We start from the raw sequence: 23,954 nt of genomic DNA on the forward strand, positions 1-23,954 counted from the left end.
TGATCACTGAGGTCGCTCGCTTCTATTTTGAATAAAGAAACCCAACAAAACATATTCAGAGATACGATCACGTAGTCAAGGTGCGAGGTTTGTGAGTTAGTGTGGAAAGTGGCTACTGGGGGGTCGTCTTCAGCGTAGCGGCCGTTTAAGGCCCTTAGATGGAGTTGTTCCAGGTGATGTAGGAATTTTATTGAGTGATTCGTTCGGTTGTTATTTTTTAGGGCACCTTGTGGCAGCACGCCCCACACTGTATTCAGTTCTTGAATGAGGTCGCTGTTTTGATCTTTGCTGATGAGAAGCGTGCTGAAGTCACCAGCCAGGATGAATAGATCAGACACTCTTGCTTCCCTCATTTTTTCTAGAACTTTCGCCAGCTCTTCAACGGCCTTATGTTTCTGTTTGGGGTGAATGTACGTGTTGATTATAATTGCTTCCTGGGGCTGCATTTTTAGCCCAAGTGAGAGCTTTACCACCTGGATGGCACTTGGTGGAGATATATAAAAATCCATTGCCTCGATTTTGCCTATTGTCGATATAGAGGCGAGGACCGTCAACCATCCCGATCTACGTCCAATATTGAATTTTTGTTTGCCGGGATAAGGCAAGATGTGAACCCCTGGAGGTCGAATGCTTTGTCTTCCCAGGTTTCTTGTAATAATAGGAGGTCAAATGTGACTAAATATTGTAGAAATTCAGTGTCTTTCCTTTTGCTTTGTAGACCATTGATATTCCAGGAACGAATCCTTATATCCCTGCGCCTCGCTGAGGGATTGGAGAGAGTTTGCTCTTTTTGTCAGTTGTCTGCAGTGGTAGTGATGATTGTGCGCTGAATTGACTTCCAATTGAGGTTGGTTGTAAACAAGAGTTGACTGCCTTGGTTTTTATTTTGTCCAGGTGGGGGCTTTTTGTGTTTCCGATGAGAATCCCAGATGAACTGCTCCTGGCTTCCTTTAGTATTGAGCTGGTGTTTTTTTGAGACTGTGGCCAAGTAGGGGATAGAAGAGGAGTCGGGTAGCGGGGTTGCCTTTCCAGCTTCAGGGCAATCCCCCATTGCTGGAACATTGCTTATTCTTTCATTATTTTGTGCGCTATCTCCGGAGAGTTCCAAGTTGTCTTTGTTATGTCTGGGCATTGACGGGCGGTGTTTGACTGAAACCCTACTTGTAAAAGGTCAGTGGAGATGATTTTTACAAGGTTTGTTAATGCGTGCATGAGTTTTAATATGTTGCCCCTGTTCAGTATATCGTCCCTGCCTCTGGATCTGTATTCAGTAATGAAAAAGATTGAGGTTGGGGTGCCCGAGTGCTTCGTTATTGCTGAGACAATTGACGGACTCTTGTTCTCCATTTGCCTTCGTTCAGGCAGGGAACTTGGGGGTGCTCTATCTGGGGCAGGGGAGAGCCCACTTTGGTCATTGTCTAACCTTGTAGACCCCGATGTGCTGTTTGATTTTAGTTTAGACTGTTGGGGTGTCTCTGTGGCGGTGACCGTGAAGGTGTTGTCGTAGCCTGTTATTAAGGCCTCTTCGGCTGGTTTGGATTTTATAGTAGCAGTGTTTTGGCCTAGTTGTGTTGTTTTAAATTGTAAAAGTTTCTGTTTGTATTTTTTAGGTGTCAATTTCTTTGTAGATTTGTGTCCTGTTTTTACACTCTGTGATGGAGACACTGAAGGGGTGCTATGTGCGACCTTGTGCAGGGGAAATGGCTGGACATTGGTTGTCAAACTCCCGGTATCAGTGGCTGATGAGGGAGAGGAGCTCAAATGTTCTTTTATGTTATGTATTGCACCTGTTAGTGTCCGGTTCCTACCTTTCCTTTTGTTCTTTCTCCGGGACTTAGCATTGGAGTGTGAAGGGGGTTCAGCTGTGATCCGAGTGGTAGTCGTTGACTCTGTTTCAAGTGGTCCGGGGAATAATGCTTGAACTGAGGATAAGATGATAGCAGGGCTCAGTTCACCCGGCGGCTTGGTCACTTGCCATGTTGGCATCGCTGGAGGGGCTGGGATTGTGTCAGGGGTTTGTGACTTTAGGGTTTGGAGGGCTGTTGATTTTAAGTCACTTATCAAGTTTCCTAGCATCGATGGGAGAGATGAGAGCTTATCTAGAAGAGGGTCACAAGGTGAGAGTTTTTGATGGAGATGGTTGAGCTGCAAAGACGGTGTCTTGGTCCCGCCTTATGAGGCCGTTCAATTCCGAGATGTTCCAATCAATCCCAGAGATGGAGTCAGCCATTGATTGCAAGACAGAAAGTTGTAGGTCCATTTTTTGTGACTGGAAGTCCAGAGCGGTGGCCGAGTATTGCAGGGTATTTAGGATTGTCATCCATGGAGTATCGAGGGCTGGTTTACCTAAGCTGGTGTGCCCTTCTGTTTTAGGCAAGGCGGCGGTAGTTGGTTTCCCTTCAGGAGAGTTGAGGTTATATGTGGCAACTAATTCCTCCCACTCCTGGACTGCTATTGAGGACATGTCATCGTTGATAGAGTTGTTTGTGGGTTGGGAATCGTTGAACGGCAATAAAGTGTGGCGTTGAGAAGCTGTTGGTACTACTGGCCTAGTGTTTGGAGTTTCTTTGTTCACTGATGCTGCTCAGGTTCGGGTGAGGAGTTTTAGTCGGGGTCAGAGGAGATCACGACCGGTGGAGGAGAGGAGGCCCGCCTCCTTGTCCTTTGGCGTCCGTGTGAGAAGTTGTGCGTACATCTCGGGTAACCTTCACTGCGATTGGAGAACTACTGACAGGCTGGAGATTGGGCACATCATCTCTTGCCTCCTCTCTATGTATCATGGCCTTGATTACCATTGATGAGTTTTTGCTTCCTAGGGACAGTGGACTGAGATTTCTGCGTTGGGTCTCGCTCTGCTTGACCAAATATCGATCGGTTACTGGTTCAAGGAGTTCAGCATTCATTGATGGGCTCCAATCTCTTGAGGAAGTTTTACTGTCAGATTCCATTCCCAAGGGGTTGAGGGTGGCAGGATCATGGTCAGCTAGAATGGTGGGAGCTGCAGCTCTTCTTAGATCAGGTGATGTTGGTGTGTGTATACCCGCGGCGGCCCCATTCCTGGATGGAAAGAAGACGTTGGCTGGTTGGGGTGGACCATCATGGCTCTTCAATGTGTGGCTACAGAGAGGTTCGCCTTGTAGGAGCGGAGTTTGAAGGCCTCGAATGTTCCCTGTCTTAGAGTAGATAGCTGTCCCTGGTCTTTAAGGAAGAAAAATTTGGTGTAAATCTCGGGTTGAAAAGTACATGTCCTTTTCTTTGCTGGGAGGCCGTTGATGGTTATAAGATTGTCCGGGTTGTTGGTGAGGTCTTTGATACTGAGGATGATACAATTTGTGCAGACCTGTTTGAGTGCTGGGGGCCCAAAGCTGGGCAGAGTGATCTCAGGGGGGTATTTGCCTGGTCATTTTTATGTGTCGTCCGAATTGAAATTGGATTGGAGTTGGGATTTGATTTGAGGGTGGTGTTTCCATAACAGACACAGTTGGATCCTCCTGGATGTTTTTATTGTATTTGTATGGATTAGTGGCCTGACAGTTATTTAGAATTAGTGGGGACGTTGGTTCTCGATTTCCAAGTTTCCTTTTCCGTGCTTTATGTTGTCATTTATTTAGGCTTTAATTGTAACCTGACGCTACCTGATCTCATTGTTCTGGTTGTTTGTCGCCTCTCAGTTTTATCCTTATCTGCTTATGCTTTTATGTGACCCTAACAGGAGTTATAGTTGTAGTTGTAGTTTTGCGCCGATGGTGTAACTGCACCCTCTGTTGAGTCCAACTGGAGTCCAGCTGGTCAGTTAGCTGTGATTTCATGGATTAAACATAGATGTAGTTGGTAGTTGCTAGCCGCTAGGTGCAGCTGGCAACTGGTAGTTGATGGCTCGCACGAAAAGTAGCAGGTATTTTCTGGGTGGTGGCTGTCTTGTAGCTGCAGGCTGCCTGATCCGTCTAAGACATGCTGGCGCACTAAAGGGACAAAGGGAAGTCACTGTTGTTTGCGAGCGGTGCACGTGAGGAGGACCACAGGTCAGCACGACCTAGTCGAGCTGCCTTCCGGCCCCCCCCCAGGCTCTTACTCAGCAGCCGCCTCTATCGGCAGCCACGCTTGTGTGTGCAAAAATGCACTTATGGAGCCTTGTGACGCCTAATGCCGCCGCCGTGAGTTGTCGTTTGACTCCGCTCCTGCACCAACCCCTTAACGGCTCTTCACCAGGTAAGGACGCGGCCAGGAATGTAGACGGGTGAGGGGGGAGGAGGGGAGCTGGAGGACATAGTGTGCAACCTTCTAGGCCCCCACCCCCCTGACCCAAGACTGCAAGGATGCGGACCCAATCCCACAAGTACTGGGCGGGGAGAGGAGAAGAGAAATTGGGGAATCAGGGGGGAAACGGAGCCCCCTCACCTGAGGACACTGAACACTGGACGGGAGTCAGAGGTCAGAGGTCGTGGACCGCCTGCCGGGCCACTGCAGTCAACTCCAGGTCCGATGCAGGTCCAAGTCCAAATCTAAAGCAAAGGAAAGGCACCGGGAGGCTCACTAACTTACTGGTTTGCTGGATCACAGCCCACCTCCTTACCTGCGGATTCCCGCTCGGGAACGGGCTGCACCTCACCACACAACGCCGCCCACCAACAGGGTCTGCCACGGGACCCACACACTGCACGCTGCTCCGAGAGAGAGCCACGTCCTGCGTCTCCGAGAGAGAGCTCAGCAGGCCAGGTGAGTCAGGCGGGTCTGATGCGGGTCTGATGCCACGCTCTGATACCTGCTCCGAGTCACGCTGTGTTTCAGTCCCCCGGCCCCTGGCCCGGCGCGGCTCACGGCTCACGGAGCTCAGGGGGCACACAGGGCAGCACAGGAAACACCGGAGAGTAGTGCAGCACCCGACACTTCTGGCGTCTGTCGTCACTTCGAGGGCGGAGTTCAAGATCAGGGAGGAACCAACCCCTGCAACACAGGTGATAATGTTGCGATAATAGCCGTACTGGCTTTTCTGGTAGTCATCCCAACATAGTGAAGGCTGCAGATACAAGTGATCAGGTAAGTGACAACTGTGGTGTTGCAATTAGTGAAATTGCGTAGTTCCCAGGACATTTGGTTGTTGAATAAACTCTTTTGGTTTCTTAAGTTAGATGGCAAATGCTGCAATTGTGGCACGGGTAATGACCAAATTTAAAATTATAAATGGCCATCAAAGCGGCCGCGAAAGTGCACACCATTTGCCAGCCTGCGTGCCTCTCTCCGCCTTAGTGCGCGCAACGTGCCCTAACCCCCTCACTTATCCCACTTTCTGCTTGTTTTTTAACCCAGAGCCTCCATTCACATTGCATATCTTCTTGTTTCTTTTTGCATTCCCTTTTTAGGGCTCGCTCCCTGCGTTGTTACTTAAGGCTGACAACCCCGCGCTGCGCTGTACTATCTGAAGCAACGGCTTTAAAATAGGATTTTCTGATCTGCCCCTCCACCCCCCGCTCACCCCCAAGCAGTGCCCACACTGCACGGGCCACTTTCCCGCCTTTCCCCACCAGAAGCCGTGCCAGAGTTTTAGCACTGATGCGAAACCGAGCATTCATTGCCTCCTGCCTTCATACCAAGTCGCAGCCAGCAGCACCGCCCGCAATGTCAAAAGCCCAGGATGTGCCCGCCAGTATTGCAGGCACATCCTAATATGTGTGTTGGGACAGCCGCACGTCTGGCGGGCAGTTCCAGTACCGCTACTATGAGCCCCATTGTTCCTAGTCCATCGGGATTGAGTGCTAGCCAGTTCATACCTCTCCAGAGCCGAGATTTCAGCCACAGGGATGGTGTCTTCCTGGTGACCGGCAAGTATCAGAGACTAGGGGGACCTCTGGGTCATGCAGGAAGGAGTACTGTGGGACTCTTGCAGGAATAGTTGTAGCTCTGTTTGTATGTCAGCTTGTTCCACCACGGCTATTCGTAGGATCTCATTCAACATGTGCATGAATTGCTCTGCTTTGCCATTGGCTTGCAGCCGTTCTGGAGTGATGATAGTGCACTGATGGTGACAGGAGCAATTCTTTGAACCCTCCACCTTGAAAAGGAGGTCCATTGTCTGTTTTGAGTTTGTGTGGCAAACCGGAAAGTGCAAATGTTTTTTCTAGAATGGGTAGTAGGTGTACAAACGAAGTAGATGCAAGCACTTCTACTATGGGATATTTGGAGTAGCTATCGATGAGTACGGCAGTCACTCTTCCATCAAGGAAGCTTCCGAAGTAAAGGCTTAACCATGACCATGGGTTGTGGCAGGTGCTTTGGGTATTACAGGGGCAGGTGATTCCTGGCTGCTTGTGAGTGGGCAGGGTTGACAGTTTAGTACTAGGGAGTCTATAGCTGCCTCCTGCCCGGGGAACCACACCTTCTCCCTCATGTGTGACTTCATCCACACCGTCCCCTGGTGCCCTTTGAGGGCAAGGGCTGTTGCTCTCTCTTGGAGGTTCAATGGATCACAATTCAGGATCCTCTCAGCACCAGGTCTTTTTCTGCTGTGCTTAGCTAATATCGTACTTTCTATAGCTTCCCCAGACGCTCTCTGTCTTGCCCGCCCCACTTGTTGGCATCGTGCAGGAAGCCCTCCAAGGATCCTCTCTGCAGAGAGTTTGTCACTCTGTTTAGGACAGGGTCAGTTTTTGGTGGCCTTTTTAATTTCGTCGAGAGTGAGAGCGCCGGGGCATGCTCATTGGGAAACCATATCGACATACTCTGCTGTCTTTGCTTCATGGTCGCTGTCTCCTTCCAGCGGATCGGGTGGGTGTCCTGAGAGTAAATCCTCTGGGTTTTTCACCCCAGGTCTATATATGAGTTCCATCTGGTAGTGTTGCAACTGTATCGCCCAGCACCTAATCCTCAGCAGAGGATGTCGGTCTGTGTCCCTGAATAACAGTACCAGTGGTTGATAGTCAGTCATGACTCTAAACGGGTGTCTGCTGACATACAAGTGAAAATGGTTGCAGGTCCATTTAATTGCCAACGCTTCCTTTTTGAATTGAGAGTAGTGTGCTTCGGTTGGTGTGAGAGCTTTACTCGTGAATGCGAGGGGCACCCATTTGCCTGGTTCTGTCTCTTTTGGGGGGACTGCCGAGACCCACAGGGCAGGCGTCTACCGATAGTTTGGTAGTTTGGGTGGCGTCGAAGTACGCCATGGTGGTCTTCCCAAGTAGTTCTTCTTTGACCTTCTGAAAAGCTATGTCTTCTTCTTTGTGCTATTTCCACGAAGCGTCTTGCTAGGTGAGGGCTAGCAGAGGCTAAGCTAATGTGGCTAAATTGGGTATGAACCGCAGACAGTAAGTGGCCATCCTGAGAAATCTCTGTACTTCTGATACTGTGGTTCGTGCTAGGGCTTACTGTATGGCATGCGACTTATGTGGGTCCACTCAAACCCCATCCTGTCTGACAACATACCCAAAGAATTCGATTGAGTTCTGGAAGAATGAACATTTGTCCTTGTGGAGGGTTATTCCATGATCAGAGAGTCATCGCAAAGTTGCCCAAAGGTGGCGCAGGTGTTCTTCAATGGATGACGAGTGTAGTAAGATGTTGTCGCTGACGTTTAATACCCCTTGGAGGCCTGAGAGGATTTCTCGAACATCGTTTTGGAATATTTCAGCGCGGACGCGTTCCGAAAGTTCAGCCGCTTATAGTGGCGCAGCCATATGTGGGTCGAGAAGTTTATGATGTTGCAGCTCTCCTCTGTTATACTCAGCTGGTGGAAGCACACATTGAGGTCTAGCTTTAAAGAACCATCGTGATCCATTCTATTCAGGTGTGATGTCGTCAACTGTTGGTGTTATATGCCTTTCTCTTTTGATTGCCTGGCTGGGCAGTCTCATGTCGATGCACGGTCTTATTTTCCCAGTTTGCTTCGGCTTTCCGGCTAATTTCATGGGCGAAACTCAGGGCGTCGGCCGGTGACCTTTTTGATCACTCCTTGCTGCTCTAGGTCGTAGAACTACTGTGCGACTAGCGGCCATAGGTGAAACGGTATGCGTCTGTGATGTAGTGCTACTGGTTTTACGGCTTTGTCGATATGTAGCTTGACTGGTGGCCTTTTCCTGCCCCCTATCCACTTGAAAAGTTGTGGGAACAGCTCTAGTATTTTGTCTGTTTGTAGGGTTTTGATTTCATGAGCGAACGTGACGAAGCCTAGATCTTCTGCCCTATGGCTCCCTACCAGGATGATGACTTCTCTGTCCACTACATGGAATGTTGTCGTAATCTCTTGACCATCTGACTTTACTTTCAAGGCCATTCTGCCTTTTGGAGGCTGGGGCGTCTTGCTTCCATAGGTAAGTATTTTGTCCTGCGAAGCGGTCATCAGGGGCCTTGGCTGTAGTTGCTTGTACTGTTGGCTCCCCATCATGTTTACAGACACCCCAGTGTAGATCAATGCAGTGACCTGGTGCCAGGTGATTTCTATGACGCACGTGGGCAGCGTGCATCTCGGTGCACCGGCATAATATCGAGTTTTTATTTTCGAAGTACAAAAATATTGAGTTGGAAATATCGAAGGGACAGAATATCGACATCAAGAGTATCAGTCACCAGAATATCGAAATGAAGGTAAGAAATAGGGGGCGTGGCTTGGACGCCGATCGGGATGGCGGCGTGAGCTTGCAGCTCCGCGCAGGGTCCCGCTATTTCTCCTGAAAACGACACCCGGGGAGACCCCTGATCGGCACAACTGGCCTGCGAGGTGTTGGGGAACCACTGGAGAGCGGCTGAGAGCTCTTGGGGGACCACTAGTGTCACTGAGACCTTGAGAGACGACGCCCGAGGTGTTTCCCGGAGTGCGAAGAAAATGGCGGCGGAGCGGGTCAATGGTCTCTGAACTGAAACTGAGGAGGATTGGCGTCGGCCTACAGGGTTGCCCACCTTCGGCGAGATTGGAGTTGCGGGGGAGTGCTGGCATAGACCTGTGGGGCAAACTGGGGGCTTGGAGGCCAGCGTTGGACTGGTGTACTAGTTGTACGCACTCGTTTATTCATCCCCCCTCCCCCCTCCCCCAGGTCCTGACGACAGTGGAGCGGGCGGCCCGGGTACTCCTGGTTCTTTGAGTTGCCGGCACAGGGGAGGTACTCTACCACAATAACTGCAGGTGCACAAGTCCCCCGAGCAGGGGTTACTGGGCACTGGTAAAGATCGGGTGTGTCCGTGCGACGGCGACAGAGGCCTAAGATGGCGGCTGCGGGAGGAGCAGCCATTACGGAGCAGGCCCGGGAGGACTCGACCGCGCTATCCCAGGTCGATGAGGCCTCCCCGCTGATGATGGACCAAGAGCAGAGACTGAACCGACGCCTGGATACCATCTTCGAGGCCATCACCTCGACCAAGGAGGCATTGCAGCAGGACATTGCGCAGGCCACCACGGGGCTGGGTCTCCTGAGGGCGGATCATGCCAAGCTGGCGGACAAAGTAAAGGATCATGAGCAGCTGCTTCTAGACCTGAAACCGGCGGTGGTGACCGTGGAACATAAGATTACGGACATCCTCAACCGTTTGGACACGCTGGAGAGACGTGCGGAGGATGCTGAAAGCCGTAATCGGCGGAACAACGTGCGGGTCGTAGGCCTGCTGAAGAGAATTGAAGGGGATGATGCGGTGGCCTACATGGAGAACTGGTTCCGGACGGTGGTGGCACCGGAGGGCCTCACTTCCTTCTTCACGTTGGAACGGGCCACAGGGTGCCGGCTCGCCCACCGGCGCTCGGCCGCCCCCCTAGACCGATGGTGGCGAAGCTCCTCCATTATAAGGATCGGGACCTGTTAATCCAGAAAGCTCGAGCATCGGGTCCATTTGAGGTGGAAAATAGTCGAGTCACGATTTTCCCAGATTATACACAGGCAGTCCAGAAGAACAGAGCGTCCTTCCTGGCGGTGAAAAAGGAGCTGAGGGAGGAGGGCATCCAGTACTCATTGCTCTTCCTGGCAAAGCTGCGAGTAATCCTGGATGGGAACACTCAATTTTTCCAAACTCCTGATGAAGCGTGGTCATGGTTAGAATTGTATCGTGCCGGCACGGACAGGACTGGCAAAAGTCAGCGAGAGAGGCCTAAACCGCTTCAGGTCCGGAAATCCCAACGGATCCGCTCCCGCAACAAGCTTCAGAGAGCGAAACGGGAGGCTCAAATGGCTGCGGACAAAAGAGGGGCGCTGGCAGCGACGGCGAGCATCACACGGTCGCAACAGGAGAGTGACCTGGCTGTATCGGACCCTGGCGAGGACGGCGGCAGGACTGGAGAGGAACTATCGGAGGCGGAGAGCTCGAAGGGCCCGGTGGTCACCCCACAGACTTCCGACGAGATTTTTCATGGCTGACTCATGTATGGGACTTGTGACATTGTATTTCTCGCAGGGAACTGTTCTGTTGGTGCTAGAAGGGCTGCCAGGTAGGGTGTAGCATCGGCACTGCGGGATGGAAGGCGCGGGGCGCGGGCTCCGCCTGCCCGGGGTCGGCGATAACTCACCCCCTCGGGGCCTTTAGGCCTTCTGTGGTGGCGACCACAGATTAGTCGGATGTGTGTTTTGTTTAAGGTTTGGATCAGGGCTGAAACTGGGTTTGTAGGCTCTGTCCTGGGGAGTGGGGTTTAGGGAGCTTTTTCTTTCGTTCTTTTGGGGGGGGGGCAACTGCTACGATGTGGGCAATGACTGGCCACACCTGAACTGGATCGTTATGCTTTGGCATGGGGACGTTACCTAACTTGAAATGCCTAACATGGAATTTCCGAGGACTGCGAACTATGGTCAAACGCCACAAAGTACATGCTTATTTGGTGAGGCGGGGGGTCCAGATTGCCATGTTGCAGGAGACTCATTTAACTAAACAGGAATGCACTGCGTTGCAAAAGAGATGGCGAGGGCAGGTCTTTGAAACCACTTATTCCGCGTTTGCTAGAGGGGTACTGATATGGGTACGAGCGGGGTACCGTTCCAGGTGTTGAATCAGCTGGTGGATACTGAGGGTAGATATGTGGCGGTGGAGGGGAGGTTATATGGCCGGGATCTGGTCTTGTGCTGTGTATATGCTCCGAATGTTGACCAGGCTCGCTTTTTTGATGGCTTATCCTGCTCACTGGCCTCTTTCTTGGCGGGTCCTGTGCTTCTGGGAGGGGACTTTAACTCGATCACGGATGTGGCTCTGGATAGGTCTCACCCACCACTGGTCGATTCCCCAGTGCGTAGACTAGCTGCACACAGGAAGGATTGGCAGGAAAGATGGGGTCTTTTGGATGTATGGCGGGAGCAACACCAGAGTGGTAGGGACTATTCCTTTTTCTCGGCCCTCCATGCTCTACATATTAGGATCGACTCGGTCCTGTGCAGTGGGTCCCTAGCTACATTGGTTACTCATAGGAAGTACCTGGCCAGGACCATCTCGGATCATAATCCTTTGCTGGTGCACATATAATGGCAGCATGCGAGACCTGCGATCCCAACATGGCGGCTTCGGCCCGACACCTTGGAGGACTCGGTGTTTAGTGCCGCGGTCCAACAGAGCATAGACCAATACTTTAATGAGAACGAGGGGACAGCTACTTGTAGGTCCACTGAATGGGACGCGATGAAAGTGGTGGTGAGAGGAGTGTGCATGGGGAGATTTTCGAATGCTCGAACGTCGGTGTTGAATGCGCTTGCTAGGGCGGAAGAGAAGTTGAGGGACCTGGAGCAGCGCAGACCGGACCGACCGGACTTACAAGCCCGGTTACTGGAAGCCAAGGAGGTGGTGGCTACCGAAATGGAACGGCTGCGGAGTTATGATTATAGACAATATGCCATTAAAGCACATGCTGAGAGGGATAAGGTAGGCACGTTACTGGCCCGGCTAGCTAACCCTGAACTCAGAGGCTGCCCAATCTTGAGCATAGAAAATACGCTGGGGGAGATGGTTTATTCACAGACAGCGGTGATGGAATGTTTTCGGACCTATTATGCTGAGATGTATGAGAGTCAACTGGGGGTGGAGGCCTGGGAGATCAGTGAATACTTAGAATCAATGCAGCTTCCGGTGCTGGATGACGATGATGCGAAGGACTTGGGGGGACCTATCACGCTCGCCGAGATCAGGGCGGCCATTAAACATATGGCGAGGAATAAAACGCCCGGGGTAGATGGCCTGCCGATCGAATTTTACCAAAAATATGTAGATAGCTTGGCACCTAGATTACTGGTGGTGTATGGGGAGGCTCACAGGCTGGGGAGTCTGCCCAGATCGATGAGGGAGGCGTTGATAGTGCCATTGTTGAAACCCGGCAGAGAGGCATCTGATGTAAGATCATATAGGCCGTTGTCCATGTTGACAGTAGACTACAAGATATTGAGCCGTATTTTGGTCCCCTTCCAGACGCTGCAGGAACAGTTTGGGCTGCCGGAGGGGAGCTTCCTCTTGCATGTGGCGGTGGTGGCGGCCATGCAGAAGCACTGGAAAGGGGGGCTCATTGAACCGGAAACGACTATGGCTTGCCAGTATGTCGTGATGGCCGCTGGTACCTATAAAGCGGTGACTTGCCTCCATAATAGGATGCTGCATGAGGGGTTGGATCCGCTCATGGGCCTGAAATCGAAGTGGGAACTTAGCATAGGTAGGCCCATTCCGGACACGGTGTGGGGTCATATCCTTAAACGCACGTGGAAGGGTACAAGGAACGCACGCTTTCAGCAGGTCCATTTTTATGTGTTGCACAGGGCCTACCTGACCCCCCGGAGAAGATTAAAAGGTATTTCCAGGTGCAGGAGGTGAGATGTCCGAGATGCCTGGCACTGGAGGCTGACCTAGATCACTTGTTATGGGGCTGCCCGAAGCTGGAGGTTTACTGGGCGGAGGTTGGGGAACTCCTAAATGCAGTGACCGATCGGGAGGTGGATTTTGACATGGCCGCGTGTTTGTTGCTCTGGTTCCCACACACGAAGAATACTAAGGTGACGAGTAAATTTATTGATCTAGGGCTGATACCGGCACAGAGGGAAATCACTTGGCACTGGAAGTCTAAGGAGGGACCGTCTGTGCGGAGATGGGTGAATGAACTGCTGAGGTGGTCTGAATGCGAGAGTGTGCTCCGTATGAGACAGGCAGTCAAGCTTGACAATGAAAAGAGCCTAGAAGCAGCGCAAGCGTGGGAGATGATAGTCCAGGCGTTGCGTGACTCCATGGTGGAGGACGGAGACTGAATTGATTGTGTATGAGGACTCCATGAGGCTTATGAGTATGGAGGTATCACTTGATCTGTAGCGGGACCCATAGTGGCGTTAGGAGCATGGCCCACATCATTAGCGGTTGCTAGTGGGGGTGGGGGGTGTTTTTGGGATTGTTGGGGGGTGGGTTAGGCACCAGGACCCAGGCCGGGAGGCAGCAGTGATCTCCGGGTTGGAACTGTCCTAGTGTGACGGGAGTACTTGGCTAGATGGCGGGGTAGAGTCAGGGACACATGGGACTGTTGTGATAGGGGCCCACCACTGGATGACCTGGGGGTTAGGATTGTAATATCACCTATGTGACTGGACTGTTAGGATATGCTAGACGGGGTTGGGGAGGGTTAGGTGCCTAGGGGGGTAAAATGCGGATACACGAAGCGATCATTGACCAATTGTCCCTCAGGGATGCTCACTGTGATGTTCTTGCTGGAAATTTGGGTTACTGCGCCGCCCGGCCTCCAGGATACGGGCTGAATGGCTGTGTACGATCTATGGTTTACTTGATCCATGCGGGGGGACACCATGAGTGTGCTGGTTGATTTATTATATGCAATGGTTTCTAATTCTGCAATAAAAACAAATTAAAAAAAAAAAATGAAGGTAAGAAATATCATTTTTGTTAATATCAAAGTCAGTAATATAATTTGTAAAATTATTGTTGTTAATTATAACGATGTTTATGTTAGTGTTATGTATTTTAGTATGCATTTTAAATGTATGTGCTGTATTTTTTTGGTTAAGTGTTGTATTTTTTTAAATATATGTATTTAATATTTAGAAGTTATTCATTTATTTTTTTAAGTAAATTGTGCGTTTTAGTTCCATAGCCGGTTGTGGGTTTATAGGGGAATAGGGGAATAGGGTGGGAAGTAATTTAATCATAGTAAATTTAAATAATGATTTTTAAAATTAATAATTCTTTTTAATTAGATTTAGCATTTTTATTCCATAGCTGGTTGTGGCTTTATAGGGGAATAGGGTGGGAAGTAATTTACATATAAAATTAAGTAATTAATATGTTTTATTATTTATATCTATATATTTAATATTTTATATTGTTAATTGAGGTAATTAATTTATTTAGCACCGACTCTCCCAACATTCTGATGGTAGAAAGAGTGACTAATAATACCAGCAGGACGATTTATATAAATTTTTACAACTCAGGGAATAGTGATTATAGAGGTTGTAACATTACTGACTTAGATAGCAATTTAAATACCAAGTTTGACATAGAATATATTTTATTAGGTGATTTTAATAGTCATCCGTGTAACTTAATCTGTAGGAGAAGTAGCAATGAAGGGGATGATGGACTAGAGGGACCTCATTTTGAACATACCACAGAGGGAGAGGAGCTGGAAGATTTTCTTGCCAACTTTGACTTGCATGAACCAGATGGTGGCACCAGATTGCCAACTTTCACTGGCATCCCTCAAGGCACAATTATAGACTACATATTCATATCCCTAGGCATTTTAAACCAGGTTATTGCTTACCGTACGGTACAATCACATTTTAGCGATCATAATCCGGTTGAACTTGAAGTGGCATGGGGAGGTCATATGGGACCATCCCCGTCGATAGTAATCGCCCACCCCCTGAGGACTTCTGACCAAGGTAGACGTATGAAATGGGCAAAGGTGGTACCGGAAAAATGTTATACCGAAAATTTCTTAAAGATTAAGGACCAGGTTGAGATTTGTAAGAATCCTTGTGCCCAGGGTCAAGAAGTTGTAGAGGCATTTGAGGTAATATGTGGGCAGGTGTCACAGGATCTTCTAGTAAAGACAAAAAAAGGAACCCCAGGAAATAAGCGCTGGTTTGATTCAGCATGCTCAAAAGCACATAGATCATTGCTGGCAGCCCTAAAAAACACTCCTAGGGTAAAAGATGAGATTACTAGACTCAGGAAGATCTACAAGTTAGCCGTAAAAAAACGAAAGGACATCATCAAACAAGAAGCATGGGATAGTCTCCTTTCGGTGGCAGTCCTGAAGGATAGTAAAAACTTTTGGGAGATCATCAAACAGCCCTTTTTTTCAGATTACAATAACGAGTCTATGGACTGCGTTATCTCTGATGAAAAATGGCTGTCTCATTTTAAAAACGTCTACGGGGATGCTGTTGATGCGACTAAAGATGTTTCGTTGACAATCCCAGCCACCCGCCCCATCCTCTTTCACCGACATGAGGTGGAAAAAGCCATTTTGGCCACTACAAAGCATAAGGCACCTGGCCCTGACGGTGTTCCCGCCGACTTTTTCATGTATTCACCAAAACTGTGGGCTGAGGTTTTGGCAAACGTGTTCAATGCACTCAATGGTAACTCTGCACCTGCTTCATGGGACACTTCTACTATTGTCCCTATTTTTAAAAAAGGCCAGCAGGATGATCCAGGTTGTTATAGGTCCATATCCCTTCTGGACTCATCCGTAAAAATTCTAGGTAGAGTTCCCTTATCCAGGTTGAGGGAGAATGCTGAGAGCTGTGGCGGGTTGTCCGAAATCCAATACGGCTTTAGGGAAAGAAAAGGGACTATCGAACAGTGCGCCAACTTACATTTGCTCATCTCCAAATATACTGTGGCCAAGGAGGGGTCCGTGTATCTTGCATTCATGGACCTCTCCTCGGCTTTTGACCTGGTCAATAGGACAAAGTTGTGGTCCATCTTGTTGGAGATGGGTATTGATGAGGCATTGGTCACCTTTATAGCCACCCTGCACCAAGAACTCTTTTCAAGTGTACGCGTAACGAACGACGGTAGGCGTACCGCTCTCTTTAGATCATTAAGGGGGGTGCGGCAGGGCTGCATTTTAGCCCCCCTGCTCTTCACCATCTATATCAATGGCCTGGGTGCACATCTAGGTGGGCAGGAAGCCGACGTCCCGCGTGTAGGAGCGATTAAGATACCGGCGCTCCTGTATGCGGATGACGCCGTGCTGATCGCTCGCACGGGTGTTGGCCTCCAGCGCCCTTTGAATGCCTTTGGTTCGTTTATGGAGCAACTGGATCTTAAGATAAACGTAACCAAGTCACACACAATGGTGGTAGGTCAAGAGTGTCGCAAAAAGAGAAATAAAACATTCACATGCAGGGGGGACACTGTTTCTAGGGTATCTACATTTCCCTACTTAGGCGTATTGTTCGATCAGAAAGGGTCCTGGGTTCCGCAGGTAAGAGCCAAGAGGTTGGCTGTTATTAGATCATCATCAGCACTCCTGGGCTTTGCTGGTAGGCTAGGGGCTAGGCCTATGGAAGCCATACTAAAAATCTATAATAGTAAATCTGTGGCTATTGCACTATATGGTTCCGCATTGTGGGGATATGTAAATGTGGAAGCTATTCAGAGAGCGGAGAATAGATTTATCAGAACCCTACTTTCTGTACCCCAGTCGACCCCAACCTATTCCATTCATAAAGAAGTGGGCCTACAGTTTCTTTCTGATAAGCTGAGTATGGCCCCCTTGATTTTTTGGCTAAAAATGTGGATGAATGAAGATCTCCCATTAAATCACAAGATTATGTCTGACGTCCTGTCCCTCGATAAATCCAACAAGATTCCTTGGCTGGCTTATTTGGCCAGGGCTTTTTCAGACTTAGGCCGCCCGGAGCTTTTTACCTCCCCCGAGAATATTAGGATCCAAGACATTGACTTTGTGAAAAAATCCTTCATGGGAAGGAAGGAAGCATGCCGCGAAGAACGCGAATTGGTAAAACCGGCAGTGAGGGATCATTGCTTACTGGTTAACTCGTTATCACCTGCACCCTATCTTGGTTTTGTCACAATCCCCTTCCATAGGTTCCTTTTAACCAAATTCAGATTTAATTTGTTAAATTTTTTATTTAGGCTCTTTTAATAATTGGCAGAAGCCAGAACAAGCCCCGCCCTGTAGCTGCGACCAGTTTTCAGTGCAAGATACAATGCATTTTGTCATGTTTTGTGGGTTGTACTCAGAGCCAAGGAAAAAATATTTGTTGCCTATTCTTAAAGAGGCCGGCTTCACTCAAGTGAGACCAGCTCTGCTGTTTCTACAATTACTGCCCAATCCCCACATTACTTTTTGCATTGCTAATTTTCTGGTAGCCGCTTCAAGGGTGAAAGCTGTCTCTCAAGATTAATCTTAGAGTAAATGTTTTTTATCATCTATGTCTATGTTCAAACGCAACATTTTTTAATTGTTAGTTACATTTTTTAAACTTGTTGTCTACATTTAATGTTTTCTGAGTAAATAGGAAAAACTTTGTATGAAATGTATTTTATCTTTTTCTCTCTTTGTATGGCTTTTAAATAAGCCGAATAAAGATATTCTGACTGAGGTAATTAATTTATTTTCAATTAGTTATTAATTTGTTGTTTATTATTAATTATTTTGCAAACATCAAGTTTCAAGTTTATTGTTTGATTATTTAAAATTATTACAAAAAAAACCCCATAGAGAAATAGAATACATCTACACAGGCGACTAAGATTGTCATACTATATAAAAGATTGAAAAGCATCACTATTTGTCTTACAAAAATTGCATGTCTATAAAATTCAGTTATTCTAAAATAGTACTTTAAACAATTTAAATAAAAAAAGGAAATACAAAATTATTTTTTGTTTTTCTTTCAAAATATGTACCCCCAGAATAAGAGGTGTGGGGTACTTTTTCATGGGTTTATGTTTAGTCATCATCAGTTTGCGATAGGAAACTATTGACGAGTTTCATGAATTTGACTCCTCGGCAAGCCAGGATGCACGACGAGCCTCCAACCAGCGTATAACTGCTTGCCTGCTGGACCGGATGTTCAGTTCATTAAAAATAGCTTTTAGGTACTATCTCCTTTGGCTTAGGATGGCTGGACAGGTGCATAGCAAGTGCATTAGGGTTTCTTTTTTAAATCCACATAGTCGACAAGCTTCTGAATTAAAAGCTGGCTTCCATGAGGGGGATAGGTCCTTGGAGTCATGCACACCCATTCTAAACTTTAAAAAACACATTTTTAAATAATAGCTGAAATGGGCAGATAAGTAAGCTTGTGGCTTTGAGAGCCTGTATGATTTTTTAACTGTCTATCCGTGCCGCCTCTTGGTAAATGCCATTTTATCCTCCAGTAAAGATTTCTATTTGGCCGCGACATTTACTATTTTGTTGAAGGAAACTTTATCCATCGCATTGTCCCATGCTGATTGGAGTTCCATCTTAACCAGAGAGGTACTCAGGAAGCTCCCCCAGGAGTTTGGCATTTCTTGCTCCTTCTGAGTCTTAATTTCGTCCCAGCATAGGCTGTTGAGAGTGTCCGAGTTGGAGGAGCGTAGAGGATGGCAAATTTTCTGAACCTGGAGACCAAATTCCAGTCTGACCTGGGCAGGTGAGGCGCATTTCGGCAGATCAAAAACAGCTTTGTAAATTTTTGACTGTAACTCATTCTGTAGGTGCGAGTCTTTGCCACACCAAGGGAACAATCCATAGGACAAACTGGGTTGAATTTGGGCGGCCATTACTTTTAGCAAGTGAGAATAGTTTGGGCAGTCCAAGTTTTTTATGTATTAATCTATAGGCATAGATCAATGATTGGGTCCTAGCTCTGAGGGCCAGTTTATGTTCTTTATGATAGTTAAGCCCAAGTATTTATATGAACTTTTTTCTTCAACGTTAGTACCCTTGACCATCCATTTGAACTTTAGTTTTCTACTATCAACTAGGCGAACGATTTTTGTTTTCTCTTTATTTAGCTCCAGCTGTTCTTTGTCCAAGTAGGATACCAGATTATTTATTTATCTCTGTAACCCCACTGGGGTTTGGCTCAGCAAGACTATGTCGTCTGCGTATTGTAGGATTGCAACCCGCTCCTTAGCTACTTTCGGGGGGTGACAGTCTGGTTTTCAATGTATGGGGCTATGTCAGATAAATACAGGTTGAAAAAGCTGGGGGCCAGAACACAGCCTTGTTTCAAACCGCTTTGTGTGTGAATACTTGCGGTGGTACTCAACCCATTTCCCAGCTTAACTCTGGCCTAAGTATCCGTATACAAAGTGATAATGGCGTTGAGCAGTACGTTCGGCAAGCCCCATCTGTTGAGTTTTTTCCATAGGTGGCTCCTGCTCACTCTATCGAATGCGGATTTAATGTCCACAAAACAGGTGAACAGGCGGAGTTTCCTTCTTTGTGCTTGTTCCGTCAAGAGAGCTACAGTTGCGTGGTTGGATTGAGTACCCATGCCTTGCCTAAATCCTGTCTGAAATTTGGGAATGATGTTTTTTCCTCCATCCAGCCTTGCAGCAGGATTAGTAGGCAAGACGCATTCAGTTTTGCTTCCACGTCAATCAGTGAGATTAGTCTGTAGTTTCCCGCGTTACACTGATCTCCCTTTTTGAATATGGGGTGGATGATGGTCCCCCTCCAGGAAGCCGGGATGTTGTAATGCGAATAAATATTTTTGAAGACTGGGGTAAGGATGGAAGACCACAACTCTGGGTTAATCCTGAATATTGCGTTCGGTATACCGTTTGGCCTGGCCGCTTCCTGAGACTTTAGTTTCATTATAAGTCTACTTAGCTCTTTCACATTTGTCAGGGGGCTTGGGTCATTGATAAGAGAATTCAATTGAGATGTGATGTCTTCTGCTGCACCCTGAGTGGATGAGGCTTGGACTTCCTTCTGTTCGTGATGTAGCCCATGAGGTAAATGTTCGGGACCCGTCGTAGATTTATTAAACAGGGTTTTCACGTGGGCAATCCATATGTCAGCACCAATTCCTGCCTCTTGCTGAAATGTTGGACCAGCTGTTAAAGTGTTTACAATGCCCCAGAAATCGCTGTTGTTGGATTTTTTGCTGGCAGATAATAGTTGCAGCCAGATGGATTCTTTATGCGCTGTTTTTGCTCTTTCCAATTTCCTTCTGTACGTGCTCCTAAGTGTTTGCAACTTGTTTTCTTTCTTGTTTTGGACTCTTTTCTCCCTCTCGAGAGAGGCGTTGCGCTTCTCTCGCAATCTCTCTTTTTTGCATCTTGAGATCTGGATTGAACCACGGATTCCATCTGGTGACTTTGGTTGAGATCCGTCATGTGGAAACCGGGAAATGTAGGATCAAAGATTCAGCCAGTCGCTCCCAGTGGATTACGTGAGCATGTTCTTGTACAGGGCCTTGGATTTCTTTGAAGGCCTTGACTTTCTCCTGAAGGGATTGTGGGGCCACTCCTCGCCATTTTACTTTACGCAAATTGAACGTTTCAGGCGGCTGCATGATGGTATTGCACTTTTGAGCGATTTTTCTTTTATTCTTCAAATTCAAAGTCAACGGAAGGTGGTCGCTTTCAGCTCGTGGGATAATTCTAAAGTTGTTAATTTGTGGAAGCAAGTTATTGCTGATTATTATGAAGTCTATTGTCGAGGCGACTTTTCCACTCAAGTATGTTGCCACAGGTGGAGAATCCCCCGGAGCTTTACCGTGCATTATTGTCATGTCGAGTGCTGCTAGTTTGCAAACAAGGTCAGTCACGCCCTGTGAAGATTTACTGTTTCTTCCCCGTTCAGTCGTTAGAAGATTGCTGTTAAAATCACCTGAGATCACTATATGAAAATTCCTGTGGCTTTTCGGCAATGAGTTAAGTAACTTTAATAGGGTTATATGTTTACTGTTCTGCTTTTTTCTCTCCGTGTGGATGTAAACGTTGATTAGAAGGAGTTGTGTAGTTGGTTTCTTGCTGATTACCTTAATCACTTGGATCCAGTTTGCCCCAGTGTCTAATTCTTCCGTTGCCCAGTTCAATTTTTGAGTAATGAAGGTTGATAAGCCCCCTCTCGGATGGCCATATTTTGAATGTCTTTCTGCCAGGCAATGATGTTCAATGAAACCAGGTATTGAGCTTGCCCCCATGTTCCATGTTTCTTGGAGCAAGATTATTTGTTGTTGCATAAGGAATGATATGGTTTCTTGGTCTTGGCCCATGTCCCTGAAGCCATGCACGTTCCACGAACAGAGCGAAATGTTGATTGATTGGGTGTCTTCCCTCGCCAGTCTAATACTTTTTTCTTTCTGGGTTAGGAATACTTATTGTTCAGCGGTTTTGAGATCAAGGACCAGTCCTTAATTTCCTGTAGGCTTCCCCTGGTGTTACCAGGACATTCGCTTTTGGGGTGCCTATTCTTGTGAAAGGGAGCTATTGGTGAATTGGAACCCACACCACGTACGCATTTGTGCAAATATCTTATTTTGTGTTCATTTTTTTAGGAGTGGGTTGTGGGTTTATAGTGGAATAGGGTGGGTAGTAATTTAATTATAATTAATTAAGTAATAATTTCTAGTAATTAATAATTACGTTTTTATTATTTTAAATTGTTAATAGTGGTAAATAATGTAATAATGATTATTTACTAACTGTTTGTTAATTATTAATTGGTAAATGTATCAATTGTGTTATTTTTTTAGGAGAGTTTTGTGGGTTTATATGGGAGTAGGTTGGGAAGTAACTTAATAATAATTAATGTATTTATATTTTTAATTATTTAATATGTATGTATTAAAACAATTATATTGTAAATTGTGATACATAATATATTGTTAATTATTTATTAATTCGCTATTAATATTTATCAGTTAGTTATTATTTATGTTATTTGTGTGATTTTTTTATGAGTGAGTTGTGTGTTGATAGGGGAGTAGGCTAGGAATTAATGTAATTTCTATATTTTTAAAATACAAATGATTATAAAATGTATTTTAAATTGATTTATACAGTTTATTGTGCGGATTAAATTATAATTCATTATATTTAAATTGTTTGTTAATTTTATATATTTAATTAATGTATTATTAATTAATTATATTAATAGTGTTATGTTTTACAACATTGGTGATGTTATATATAGCTCAATATGGTGGGAGGTAAAAAAAACATGAAATGTATTAATTATTTGTTAATTATTTTGTATTCATTTACTGGAGTGGGAATAGTAAATTATTCCTATTTGCTATCCAACTCCTTCCCTGCTGTTGCACTCTCTGGAGTGGGAATAGTAATTTTTACCCCTACGCTATCCAACACTTTCCCTATAGTTGCATTCTCTGGAGTGGGAATAGTAATTTTTACCTTTACGCTATCCAACACTTTCCCTACTATTGCACTCACTGGAGTGGAGTGGGATAGAAATTTTAACCTCTAAGCTAGCCAACATTTTCTCTACTGTTGCACTCACTGGAGTGGGAATAGTCATTTTTACACGTACGCTATCCAACACTTTCCTTACTGTTGCACTCTCTGGAGCGGGAATAGTAATTTTTACCTCTAAGCTAGCCAACACTTTCCCTACTGTTGCACTCACTGGAGGGTTAATAGTAGTTTTTACCCCTCCGCTATGCACACTTTCCCTACTGTTGCACTCAGTGGAATGGAAATAGTCATTTTTACCTCTACACTGTCCAACAATTTCCCTACTGTTGCACTCACTGGAGTGGGAATAATAATTTCTACCCCTACGCTATCCAATATTTTCTCTACTGTTTCAGTTAATGCAGTGTAAAATTCATTTGAAAAAGATGAAACATATTTTAATTTTTTAATTTATTGCGTGTATATATTTTATTTTGCATTTGTATGTTATTGGTGTATATATATATATATATAAATATATATATATATATATATATATATATATATACATACATACATACATATATATATATATATATATATATATATATATATATATATATATATATATATATATATATCCAAATATATATGTATTTGTAATTTGTGATATATTTCTAACACTTTATTATTTAACAAAATCATTATTTATTAATATTATTAAGTAAATCTATATATTATATTTTATATATGTTTTTCTGTTTTACATTTTATGTAATACTTATAATTTTAAACATTTTCTAATAATTTTAAATATGATTTTTAAATATATGTACTATTGCCTTTATTTTACATTATTTTTTCAACATTAAAAAAACATATTTTAGCCAACAATATTTTTTTCGATATTTTTGTACGTACCATATTGTAAATAGGACTTCAATATTCTGGACAACGATATTTTTACATCTATATTTTTGTACCTCGATATTTTCGTACCTCAAAATTTTTGATGTCGATAGGATGTCAGTGATATGGGCATCTCCTACGCTTCAAATCACTGGCAAATGAGATGAGGTAACACTTGCCTTCCTCTTCTGTGGACGAGTCTTCCAGGTGGTGCTGTCGTCGTAGAGATGCTCTAGCCATTTTTGAGTTTTCAGGTTCCTCGAGAGACAGTTGTCTTACTGCCTTCGATGGCGGTCTCCTTTCAAGTGCACCTGTGTTCCTTGGACCACCTCTGCAAACGACAATGAAATGGTTTGGGGTGCCATATTTTGAGCATGTCCGCCCTTGTGCTAGGCATTCTTCCTGGTGTGTTCTTCTCACTCGCAGTATCTACACCGCGATCTGGGTATGTTCTTTACTGGCCATTTACCTCTGTTCCCTTTGCTTGGTGTTCTGAGCTCATCTGCTTGATCTGTTTTAATGGTTATAGATTTTTCTGGTTTTTGGGTGATGGCAATGTTCATCTCAGTCACTCCTGCGTCCGACAGGTCGTGGGATCTTGCTATGATTAGAATGTCTTCTATCCGAATTCCGAGCTAGCGGACGATGAGGGTCCGAAGGGTCTTGTTGTGGCACCCTTGTATGACTTGCGCCGTCACATTTTTTGATCATTGGCTGTGCAGGTACTGGCTAGCTCCCTAAGTCGTGTGTGAAATGCACCCATTGAC

This window comes from Lissotriton vulgaris, chromosome 1_1, assembly GCF_964263255.1.
Source record: "Lissotriton vulgaris chromosome 1_1, aLisVul1.2, whole genome shotgun sequence".
Taxonomy (NCBI): Eukaryota; Metazoa; Chordata; class Amphibia; order Caudata; family Salamandridae; genus Lissotriton; species Lissotriton vulgaris.